Source organism: Taudactylus pleione, unplaced genomic scaffold (assembly GCF_031769625.1).
Source record: "Taudactylus pleione unplaced genomic scaffold, aTauple2 ptg000178l, whole genome shotgun sequence".
Taxonomy (NCBI): domain Eukaryota; kingdom Metazoa; phylum Chordata; class Amphibia; order Anura; family Myobatrachidae; genus Taudactylus; species Taudactylus pleione.
Genome location: NW_028284580.1, coordinates 5,854,339 through 5,867,500, shown reverse-complemented (window position 1 = coordinate 5,867,500; position 13,162 = coordinate 5,854,339).

The window sequence follows — 13,162 nt, the reverse complement described above, 5'->3', positions numbered from 1 at the left end:
ATCGACCGCCCGATATATATTGCATGGTCGGGCATCGCTTCGCTGGGTACACACATCGGCAAGTGTGTACCCAGCTGAAGACTGGCAAGGGAGTGAGGTATGAAAAGAGGGAGGAGGTACAAATATGGAGACTCGTGTAGAGGGAGAAAAGCAATATAGGCAGAAAAGGCTGTGCATACACTAAAATATTTAGGTTAGAGAATAAAGGAAGTTAACTAGGTAGAGAGTGAGGACAAAGAGACACCCCCATAAATTGGGCTTTTTTATTGGGCTTTTTAGGATTGGGTTGGGCTTGTTTTTTGCTTATAGGTTGCTTGTTTTCCATTTCAGAGTTGGCAACACTGGTTGTTAGGCTCATTAGGGGAATCTTTGAAGCCAGGAGATCCAGGCGCACATCTTGGAAATGATCATACGGAGCGGACTCCTGGGTTCAGCTTTACACTGCGGCACAGGATCATTAGGCTGGGGCGACACAAACTGTCACTGACTGCAGGCGCCGCAGCGCCCTTCTCACCATAACGCTGTATTCAGCCGTGTACCGTGCCTATGGTAGGGCCGGCCCTGGCCTTCAACTTTGCCTTCTCCTCTCCCCGCCTAGTAGGGGCAGGGCCCCGCTCTGTGCTGCTACTGTAATGTGTGTGTTTGTGTCCTCTCTTCCCGGCCGCTGCCAACAGCAGCAGGTCACACACAGTGCAGCAACTTCTCTCCAGGGCCGGATTTAGGGGGGCCTGGCAACGGGCCCCTTGGGACCCGCCGGGCCCTAGGTGGCCGCCTTGGATGCCTAGCGGCAAATCTGGCCCTGGCACTGTTTGTACTGCACAGAATAATATGACTAATGCTGGGTACACACTAAACGATGTCTTCCCAGCACAATTTCGCTAACAACGGAACATCGCGGGAGTCCCGGCATCGGCAAGTGCATACACATTTGCGGATGCCGAGAGGTAATTGAGCGACGGTGGGGGCCATGCTGCATTCAGCAGCATGGCTCCCACTTATGATATCGCCCGTCGGACCTGCAAGCAGGTCCGACAGACGATGTCGCTGTCGATGCGCTCGTGCACTTACCGTCAGTGACACAGCCGATACACACTGGCCGATGTGGTCGATATGTCGCCCGATCCGCCGGATTGGACGACATATCGTCTACTGTATACTAGGGGTGTGCACCGGCCACTTTTCGTGTTTTGTGTTTTGGTTTTGGATCTGGATCTTTCTTCGTGTTTTGGATCTGGATTGGTTTTGCCAAAACCACCCTTCCGTGTTTTGGGTTCTGGGTTTTGTGTTTTGGATCTGTATTTTTTTTAAAAAAAGCATAAAAACAGCACCCTTTAATGGTCAAGCCAGCCGGCCCTTTACTTATGACACAGGCGCACGCTTGGCACTACTTTGTTGATGCACGTGCGGCTACTGCGCACACAATTCACAAACACAGAAAATAATTTTTTTTTTGGTTTGGACTGGAGTGTACTTTGGGGGTTACAGCACCCTTTAATGGTCAAGCCAGCCGGCCCTTTACTTATGACACAGGCGCACGCTTGGCACTACTTTGTTGATGCACGTGCGGCTACTGCGCACACAATTCACAAACACAGAAAATATATTATTTTTTTAGCACTTGGGGGGAGCACCCCTGATGGACAGAGCACCCCCTGGACAACACTACAGCACCCCTTTAGGACTGGGACACTGCACAGGACTTTGGAGTGGACACAGCCCCTATGGAGAACTGACTGCACAACACAGTCCAGCCAGCCCCTATGGACTTTGAAGTAGTGGACACAGCCCCTATTAACAACAGCAGCACAGCACAACACAGCCAGCCCCTATGGACTTTGAAGTAGTGGACAACAGCAGCACTACACTACACTACACTACACTACACAGCCCAGCCAGCCCTAACTCCCACCCTCCCTCTTCACTGTCCACAGCCGAGTGAGAAAATGGCGCCGACGCGGGTACCTTATATAGGATCCAAAACCCGCGAGACCCGGAAGGCGGGATGATGACGTTTTGCCTCGATTTCAGATCCGAGTCAGGCGGGAAAAGTCGAGCCTGACTCGGATCGGACTCGGATCGGGGGGGCTCGGGGGGGTTCAGATTTCAGAAATCCGAACCCGCTCACCTCTACTGTATACCCAGCTTAAGGGAACAAACGATACATCAGCAATGACATAAATGCTGTACAGACTGCAGATGTATGAAAGTAGAGCTTTGATTGTAGTGGCTCGGAAATCATGCAAATTGTGTTCTTCACTGCTGGAAAACCCTGCAAAATAAGTTTTTTCCATATTGTTAACACATTTTCCCTGTATAGTAAATCTTTAAGAACATTAAAAATTATTTGGAAAATGTAAATCTGCTCCTCTATCACAAGTACACTACGTTTTACAGCAGGACCAAACAATGTGGCACTTTCCGAATTAACTGAAATTCCCAGCATGCAATATGTGTGAAGGCAGCACAACAGCTGCTTAGCCACAGGATGTGTCTGACACATTAATCTACACTGTATGTGTATAGTTTATATAACAGTAGATAAAATAATGGTTTAATCTACATTAGCAGATGTTTGGGATATTACAATTATCACTAGCAAGCTGCTAAATTCAAGTGAAGGAGCTGACTGCATTCATTTTCTGCTTTCTATGTGCTCCTACTGTATCTCATCATCTACTGATTACAATTAGAATGTGACATTTTTTCCCCTCATTAAATAGGCAATTAGAGTGTAGTTCACTTGAATGCTATAAGACAAGGTAACCTCCAAACACAATATGAATCGCTAGTTTTGGGGTGAAAAGAGAACAATTGTGATTATTTATTAAGTGTTGTAGTAAAGTGATTATTACAATGTTTTCTAGCATCGAATGAATGGCAATAAATAATCGAATGTAAATAGTGCATTAAGAATAAAATAGTTAGAAACTCTAAATGAGTAATACATTAATCTCTTGGAATAATATCCAAGAGATTTTAGTGTTTGGAAATATCCATCAACAGCAGCTTAATAGATATGAAATAATAAATACATTTCTTAAATAATAGTCTGACTGGGGAACTAACTCAGCTTTTTAGTTAATGCCTTAAGCTGGCCATACACTAGACCAACTTTCATCCAACCATCCAACTTGTTGATTGGTTGGAATGAAAATCTGGTAACATATGGGAGTAAATGATGATCAGCAATTTGATCCTAAATGCCAGAAAACAGATGAAAATGGTCATCAGACAAGTTTGAACAAATTGTTTAGATCAAACATTTAACAAACAACAGTTTTTGTCCATTTTCCAGTGTTTGGGAGCAAATTGCTCATTGTCATTTACTTTCATACCTTACCAGATTTTCATTCCAACCAATCAACTAGTTGGCTGGTTGGATGTAAGTTGGTCTAGTGTGTGGCCAGCTTTAGGTCACAGGTTCTCAAACTCGGTCCTCAGGACCCCAAACAGTGCATGTTTTTTAGGTCTCCTCACAAAATCACAAGTGAAATAATTAGCTCCACCTGTGGATCTTTTAAAATGTGTCAGTGAGTAATGAATACACGTGTGCACCTGCTGGGTGATCTGGTATGTGTGGTGCTGGTATTTATGCATGTCACTTGGGTGTTCTTATTATTTATCTTTCATTTCAGCTGAATCTGGGGGGCGGCGGCTATATGGCGTCTGTGGTTGCCAGGGGACGAGGCTCCTCTGGTCGCTTCCTGGTTCCTAGACGGTACAGGGGTCACTGCCAGACGGTGTGACGACACTGGGGTGCACCACGCCACCCGTACCTTGTGGATTTTGCTTCTGCACTGGGTAGATTGGGCTTGGTCTGCTATTCAAGTTGGGTAAGTGTCAGACTTTCCTTGCTGTAGGTGTTTTCTCATATTTTTTGTGCCATTGAGAGGCCCTGATGAGCACCGAAATGTCCACTACGATGTAAAAAGTACTTCTTCCTATTTTGTATACACGCAGTGTTTACATATGTCCTTGAGTGCCATCTTTTATTTATGTATATATATATATATATATAATCGCAAAAAGGTCCACACTCACGTTTTGGTGTCAGTGTTGCTGGGGTTGCAGGCTCAGACGGGCTCAGTAGCTCCAAAAATATAAAAACATATTGAGCGCACTCACCAGACTTGTAAGCATAGTAAAAGTTTATTGGTGGAAAGCCAACATCAGTAGTCCATCAGTAATCGACTTTTCAGTCCTTGCTAGGACTTTTATCAAGAATATATATATATATATGTGTAGAAACAATGGGTGGGAGCGGCGCCAGCTGCTGTTTAGATCAATAAATGAGAATACCAGCTGATATGGGCGTCAGCTCACTGTGTCAATAATATTATAGTGCTGGAGGTGCACTAAACAAAATAAATAAGAATGATGGAATTGACCTGTCGAGCGACTTATTAACGACTTATTAATAAAAGTTAATGAAATGTGCAGGTTTCTTAACCTTTAAAGTGCCTTAGTGTAAAGTGACCATATAAATCCAGAAGGTCAGAAAAATAATAATAATTGCCTATACTGGTAAAGTGCTAATGTGTATACATGTGTAAAACCATTGTAAATATAAATGTTTAGAAAGTGCTATAGTGCCATAACTAAAATTTAGTAAAATAAATCTCATAAAATAGTGTATATACTACAAAGGAAATATTTTAAAACCATATATAGATTTATTAATACAGAATCAACAAAATATTAGGATGACACCTCCAACTAGAGGCTGCACAATTAAAATATCACATAAAAAATAGACAACAGAATCACAGAATAAAAAACAAGCAGTGGATAAAAGAGTCAGCTTATCTGAGATAAATGAGTAGATTTCTTAAAAGTTCATGTAGCAAGGAACACAAGCTCCCAACGCGTTTCATCCGGCGTGGACTTCATCAAGGGGATACTACTCTAGTGGGATGTCCTTCCTTTTATGCCTCACTAAGTGCTCATTAGAAATCAATCAATCCTTAGCAGAACATGGTTTCAATAGAGAACCGGGTATATCACTTTCTGTTGATGTTAAGAACTAAACGAACATAGACTCAAGTATTTCTATCTTTAAAAAATAAAGAAACAACAACTAGGTAGCCTCATCACATGTATTGCTGGGGTTACTTCCGCTCATAGATACCACCGATTACTTCCGCCCGAATCCCAGATGACCCGCGTCATCTCTGGTACTCCGAAGTGTGATGCGTCACTCGATCTCCCTGTGAGTAGCGCACCACTCTGCTCCATAGTGGGATGGTGCTTCCACCCGGCTCCTGTATTAGCCTGTGACTGGCATTCCCAACTTCTGCCCTCTGCCTGTACCTGGATGCCACGTCATATCTGCCCGGCTTTCCCGTGTCGCGCTCTTGTGTGTTGTGTGATTGTTCACAGAGCGCCCTCTGTTATTTGTTTCCAAAAATAAAATATGTCATAAATAACTGCACTTGGAATATATCAGTTGATATGGATGAACAATCCATCTAAAAAATAAATATTAAGTATTATATTAGTTTGAGGCTAATGCAAGATTCAGTAGAAAATATATTCCATCATTCATATATATATATATATATATATATATATATATATTGTGACACAGTCAGGATAGGGGTCCCTCTCCTGGGTAGATGGGCTCCCTCCTTCACACACAGCAGCCAGATATTAAAGACACAATTCTGGGGTTCTCGTACAAGCTGGTCAGAGCCAGTCTTTATTGTACAGGGCACAAAAATCAAACAAAACACAAACAAAATCCTAGCCCGTCTGGGCTCTAACTAGACAGTACTTTCCCTCACTATCAGGAGACTAAATAAGTTCACATCCACAGTACTTACAGGTTGTATCAAACAGTGTCTCAGAGCAAGCTAGCCTGCGGGCCTGCTCTCCTAGGTGTGAGCCACTCAGCCACAACTAAACCTAGCTTATCACAGCCATTTCCAGGTGCAAGCCCTAATGACCTGCTACGAGGCTGAAAGTGGCCTGTGGATGGAGCCCTCCCTCACCTCACATCCACACCCCCAGGACCCATTCTGGCTTTTCTCAAAAGCCAACATTTCTAGTCTGCTTTGTCCAACAGACTTCTCTTGGGGTTTTTAAAACACATAGGACAGGAATCTGGGACAGATATAGAAGCCATTCCACACTTCTCCAGTGCTTCTATCACATATCCCCCCCTTTGTTTCAACCTGTGGGGCGGAACAACCGCAGCCCCCAAACAATGGACACGTGACAAAGCATCTGCATTGGCCAGCTTTCTTCCTGGCCTGTGTTCTACTGTGAATTTAAATTATTCTCGCATTGCTGTCTTTGTTTTCTGACATCCACTTCAAAGGGGCATGGTCAGTGATCAATCTGAACCTCCTTCTCACCAAGTAGTACCTGAGAGTTTCTAACGCACTTTATGGCCAATGCTTCTTTCTCGACCTTAGCATAGTTTCTCTCATGTACATTTAATTTCCGGCTTAAGAAAAAAATCTGGTGTTCTTCACCCTCTTTGTTCTGAGACAGGATTGCTCCTATGCCTACATCTGACACATCAGTTTTTACAACAAACTATCAAAATCAGGGGTCATCAGAACTGGTTGGGTACATAATGCTATTTTTAACTCCTAGAAATCCTTCTCTGCTTCAGGACTCCATTCCACCATGACTTTCTGTTTGCCTTTGGTAAGGTCAGTCAGTGGGACTGCAATGGTGGCAAAATAGGGTATAAACCTCCTATAATACCCAGTGATCCCTAAGAAGGCTTTCACCTGCTTCTTATTCAGAGGTCGTGGCCAGTTTTGTATTGCCTCAATCTTATTGAGCTGTGGCTTTATCAAACCTCTGCCAATGGTGTATCCAAGATACTTTACTTCTTCCATCCTTAGACAACACTTTTTTGGGTTGGCTGTCAAACCTCCAACACTGCTTGTACTCTGGGCAAGTGAGACTGCCAATCAGGACTATGAATGACCACTGTCCTTTAGAATGTAAGCTCTTACGTGCAGGGCCTCTACCCTCTTGTGCTTCTCCTTACTTTACTTTCACCTATTTCTTACCCCCCCCCCACCAGGGCACCTAACACTTGGTTGCTTACGCTCTGTTGCTTATCTAGGTGTTATGGTCACTTATGTATCAATATATATTATCCACGTCCTTGTCCTATTTTGTACTGAAAGTCAGTTGTCAAATTATTGTTTATGTAAGGCGCTGCGGAGCACTTGTGGCGCCATATAAATAAAGGATAATAATAATAATAATAATAATAATGGGGCCTTAGAACCCTATACATCATTCTCTGAAAGGTATCAGGCACCCCATGTAGCCCAAAGGGCAACATCTTGTAGTGAAACAACCCCTCCGGTGCAGAAAAAGCTGTCTTTTCTTTGGCATTCTCAGTTAACGGCATCTGCCAATACCCTTTAGTTAAGTCAAGAGTGGTTAAATATCTGGCTGTCCCTAGCCTTTCAATTAGTTCATCCACCCTAGGCATTGGGTAGGCATCGAACTTTGACACACTGTTCAATTTTCGGAAGTCATTGTAGAAACGTACACTCCCGTCGGGCTTTGGAATAAGCACAATGGGACTTGACCACTCACTATGCAATTCTTCAATTACACCCAACTCTAACAATTTTTTAATTTCTTTCGATACTGATCCTCTTTGGGCTTCTGGTAACCTGTAGGGTTTTAGGTTAACCTTAACCCCTGGGTCAGTGATTATGTCGTGCTTAATGACTGTGGTTTTTCCTGGTATGTCAGAAAACAGTACCCTATTCCTTAACTTCCTGCTGTTGAACTGCTGACAGGGTTTGTGCCACTGTCACTCCGGGAGCCAAGGCCCCTGGGTTTACTTGAGGGGCCCGGACGGCTGACAGGGCTGCTCTATCCTTCCAGGTTTTATAAGGTTTACATGGTATATCTGTTCTGGCTTTCTTTTCCCCGGCTGGTAGACTTTATAATTAACCTGCCCCACTTTTTCCAAAATTTCAAAGGGTCCTTGCCATTTAGCCAAAAGTTTACTTTCTACTGTGGGAACCAACACCAACACTCTGGCCCTCATTCAGAGTCGATCGCTAGATACAAGCGGTCGCTCTGAATGAGGGCGGCCGCTTGTGGTGTGGTGTGAAGTGCGGCCTCCTGGTCGTTAGCTAAGCCGTGGGTTACCACCCACAGCTCTAGCGAGCAACCAGGTTGATGGTCGCGATGGTCAGGACCATCGCAACAATCCTGGCTTGCGACGAGACCCTAAGGTTGGGTCTTGGCAAGCGCAAGCCCCAGGGAGCATCCTGCTCTGATCGAGCAGGAAGCTCCCCACTGACATCATTGCTGATGTTAGTGGGGCCGCCCCCAAATGGCAAGCGTTCCATCGGGAACGCCTCAGTTTGGCTGGCCACCCCCCCCTGCCTGCCTCCCAAATGGGGCGAGCTGTCAATCACCATCGACAGCTCGTCCCCTTTGGTGCGAGACCCATAGCGATGGAGCACCCGTCACTATCCGGGTCTCGGAGCCGGCTCTGACGTGCGCATGCCCAGTGGGCAAACATCGACCCGGTTGCGAGCACTCACCAGGTCTGAATAAGGCCCTCTGTCCCCAGAAGCAAAGATGCGTAACCGAGCATTGCGGTTGTATACCCTCTGCTGTGCCTGTTATGCCTGTTCCAAGTGCTCTCTCACTATCGGCACCACAGCAGCAATTCCCTCTTGCATTTGGGAAACATGCTCAATAACGGTTTTATACGGACTGGTCTGCCCCTCTCATGTCTCTTTGGCAGTCTAGTAACCCCCTTGGGTGGCTCCCATATAACAAATCAAAAGGTGAAAACCCGGTGGAACCTCTCTTATGGCCAACAACAAATACGGCAACAAGTAATCCCAATCTCTACCATCTTTGTCGACTACTTTTTATGTTTAACCTCTCCACCAACCCATCGGTTTGGGGGTGATAGACCAAAGTTCTAACTGTTCAATTTTGAACAGGCGGCATAACTCTTTCATGACTTTTGACATAAATAGGGTACCTTGGTCAGTCAGTATTTATTTAGGTATTCCCAACCTACTAAATACATGGACTAACTCTCTAGCAATGGTCTTGGTTGATGTATAGCGCAATGGTATCGCTTCCGGGTACCTGGTAGCATAATCCATTATCACCAGAATATATTGATGGCCCTGGCAGACTTCATTAAGGGTCCAACCAAATCCATAGCTATTCTTTCAAACGGCACCTCAATAATGGGTAATGGGACTAGGGGACTATTAAAATGTGGTCTTGGAGCATGATACTGACATTCAGGGCAGGATGCACAAAAGTCAGTTACCTCTTTATGGACCCCAGGCCAGAAAAACCTCTGCAAAATTCGTTCAGTGGTTTTCTGTACCCCCAGGTGGCCTGCCATTATATGACCATGAGCCAGATCTAACACTGTTCTTCTCTATGCTTTGGGTACTATTAATTGTTCCACAACATCTTCCCATTTCTTAGTCACCTGATACAAAAAATCCTGCCAAGTGAGGATATGACAAAGGACTATCGGGGTCGATGGGTTTACCATCGATCACTTTGACATTTTCCCTGGCTTTTACCAGAGTAGGGTCATTGAACTGCTCCACGGTAAAGACCGCTCTTCTGACCTCTAAATCAGGCAGATGGTCAACTGGCTCAACAACCCTTCCCACCTCAGTGGGAGGCACATCACTTGGCGAGCCACCATCACGTTCCGCATTCTCTAAGTCACCAATCATACTAGAAAAAGGGAGCATCTCTAACCCTGAAGAGACTTCCTCTGCTACTATATCAGTAACCTTCTCAAATGGGTCAGGGTGATTTACCTCTGTAAAAAATCGGCTTTCCCACAACTTCCAGAAGTGAGCAAAGTCTCTCCCCAATATTGCATCATACATTAAGCCATGTACCAAGCCCACAGAGACTATCGAAGAACCACATGGTGTTTCTATGTTCACTTTCGCAGTCACATAATAGCGAGTGCCCCCATGTATGCAGGTCACACCTACAGTTTTCCCCTTATTATTATTATTATTATTATTATTATTATTATTATTATTATTATTATTATTATCATTTATTTATATGGCACCACAAGTGTTCCGCAGTGCCTTACAAAGCACATAAACAAATTGTAGACAAGTGACTTACAGAATACAATACAATACAGGACATGGATAATATATATTGCTACATTAGCGACCATATCACCCAGATAAGCAACAGAGCATAAGCAACCAAGTGTTAGGTGCCCTAGTGGTGAGTAAGAAGTAAATTACACTATAGTAAGGAGAAGCACAAGAGGGTAGATGGCCCTGCTCGTGAGAGCTTACATTCTAAAAAGGTCAGGGAAGACAAACTGGGTTGACACAGATGGGGTAGATGGAGATGAAGGAGCATGAGATCAGAGATGTATATGGGAGAAGATTGGATGAGGGCTTTGTGAGCGAGCATGAGAACCTTAAATTGGGTTCTAAAAGGGAAGGGGAGCCAGTGGAGACTTGTAGGAGAGGGGAGGCAGATGTAGAGCGTTTGGAGAGGAAGATAAGCCGTGCAGCAGCATTAAGGATAGACTGGAGAGGAGAGAGATGGGATTTGGGGAGGCCAGATAGGAGGAGGTTACAATAGTCCAATCTGGAGATGACCAGTGAGTGTATGAGTGTTTTTGTAGCATCCTGGGTGAGATATGGTCTGATCTTAGAAATATTTTTGAGATGGAAACGACAGGACTTTGAAAGGTTTTGGATATGTGGTTTGAAGGAGAGGGATGAGTCCAGAATAACTCCAAGACAGAGCACCTTGGGACTAGATGAGATAGTTATTCCATCCATTGATAAAGAAATAGTGGGAAGGTAGGTGATGTGGCAGGGTGGAAAGACGATCAGCTCTGTCTTAGACATATTAAGTTTAAGAAATCGCTGGGACATCCAGGAAGAGATAGCAGAGAGACAGTTGGAGATACGAGTCAGAAGAGAGGGGGAGAGATCAGGGGAGGAAAGGTAGATTTGAGTATCATCAGCATAGGGATGATAATGGAGGTCAAAAGAGCTGATGAGTTCACCTAGAGAGGAAGTATAGAGGGAGAATAGGAGAGGACCAAGAACAGAACCTTGGGAACACCTACTGTAAGAGGCTGTGGGGGGGAAGAGGAGTCGTGAGAGGAAACTGAGAAAGATCGGTCAGAGAGGTAGGACGATAGCCAGGAGAGGGCAGTTTCACGTAGACCAAGGGAGTGAAGGATATTCAGCAGGAGAGGGTGGTCCACAGTGTCAAAAGCAGCAGAGAGATCAAGGAGAATGAGAAGAGAGTAGTGGCCTTGGGATTTGGCACCAAGGAGGTCATTGCTGACTTTTGTGAGGGCAGTTTCAGTGGAGTGGAGAGAACGGAAGCCAGACTGATAAGGGTCAAGGATGGAGTGGGAGGAAAGAAAAGTGGTAAGGCGGTTGTAGACAATCCATTCAAGGAGTTTGGAGGCAAAGGGGAGGAGAGAGATGGGTCGGTAGTTAGAAAGAAGGTTAGGATCAAGGGTAGATTTTTTTAAGAATGGGGGAGACAAGGGCATGCTTGAATGCAGAAGGAACAGTGCCTGATGAGAGGGAGAGGTTAATGAGGTGGGCAAGATGAGAGCAGGCAGAGAGAGAGAGGAAGCGGAGGAGGCGGGAGGTGGAAGGGGGGGAGGACCAGATGAGGGCCATGACTTCCTCTCCAGATACAGGGGAGAAGGATGTTAGAGTTGGTAAAGTTGATGGGGAGGGGTGATTTGGGAAAGGAGGAGGTGGAGAGCTGGGGGTCTGGTTGGAAATGATATCCTGATGTATGGAATCAATTTTAGATGTAAAGTAGGTAGCAAAGTCAAGGGCAGTGAGCAAGGAGGGGAGATGAGGAGGGGTGGGCGAAGGAGGGAGTTGAATGTGGTGAAGAGACGCTGGGGATTAGAGGACTGAGAGGAGATGAGGTTCTTAAAGTATGACTGTTTAGAGAGGGAGAGTGCAGCACTATAGGATGAGAGCATAAATTTGAAATGGAGAAAATCTGCCGTAGAGCGTGATCTTCTCCACTGTCGCTCGGCAGTTCGAGAACACTTTTGTAGGTATCTGGTGCATTTGGAATGTCAGGGATGAGGAGTAGATCTGCGAGTGTGAGTAGTGATCGCCGGAGTGACAGAGTCCAGAACAGAAGTAAGGGAGGCGTTGTATAGGGAAGTGGCTTGTTCAGGGCAGGAGAGAGAGAGGAATGGGGGGAGAGAAGTGAGTCAAGCAGGGAAGAAAAGGAACCTGTGTCGATAGCATCAATGTTACGCTTAGTAATGGAGGCTTTTGGAGGTAGAGGAGGGGAAGGAGAGAGAGACAGGTTAAAAGAGAGAAGGTGATGGTCAGAAAGTGGGAATGGGGAATTGAGGTGGTCAGAAATATCACAACGGTGAGTGAAGACCAGATCAAGCAAATGGCCATTCACATGGGAGGGTGAAGAGGTCCATTGGGAGAGACCAAGTGACGATGTGAGGGAGAGGAGTTTGGAGGCAGAGGATTCTGTGGGGATATCAATTGGAATATTGAAGTCACCTAGGATAATGGAGGGAAGGTCTGAGGAGAGAAAGTGAGGGAGCCAGGAAGCAAAGTTGTCAAGGAACTTGGAGGGAGGGCCAGGGGGACAGTAAATGACAGCTACTTGGAGGTGTACTGGGTGGAAGAGGCGTATAGCATGGACTTCAAATGAAGAGAATGTGAGGGATGGTTCAGAGGGAATGGGTTGGTATGAGTAACCAGGGGATAGAAGGACCCCAACACCACCACCATGGCGACCCCCAGGTCGTGGGGTGTGGGAAAAGGTGAGGCCCCCAAGAGGAGAGAGCTGCAGGAGAAGTGGTGTCAGAGGGTAAAATCCAGGTTTCAGTAATGGCTAGGAGGTTCAGGGAGTTGGAGATGAAAAGGTCATGGGTTGGGACCAGTTTATTACAGACTGACCTGGCATTCCAGAGGGCACAGGATAGAGGGACAGAGTTTGTTGGAGAGATTTGAATGAGATTATCAGGGTTGCTGTAGCATGGGGATGAGATTAATTTGGGGGACCGAGCTGATTAGAGTGTATTGATGGTGCGGACTCCAGTGCTAGAAGGGGAGCCAGTAGAAGGTGGGCAGGAAGGCAAATGAATGATGTGGGGTGAAGTGACCTGGAGAGGGGAGTGGGA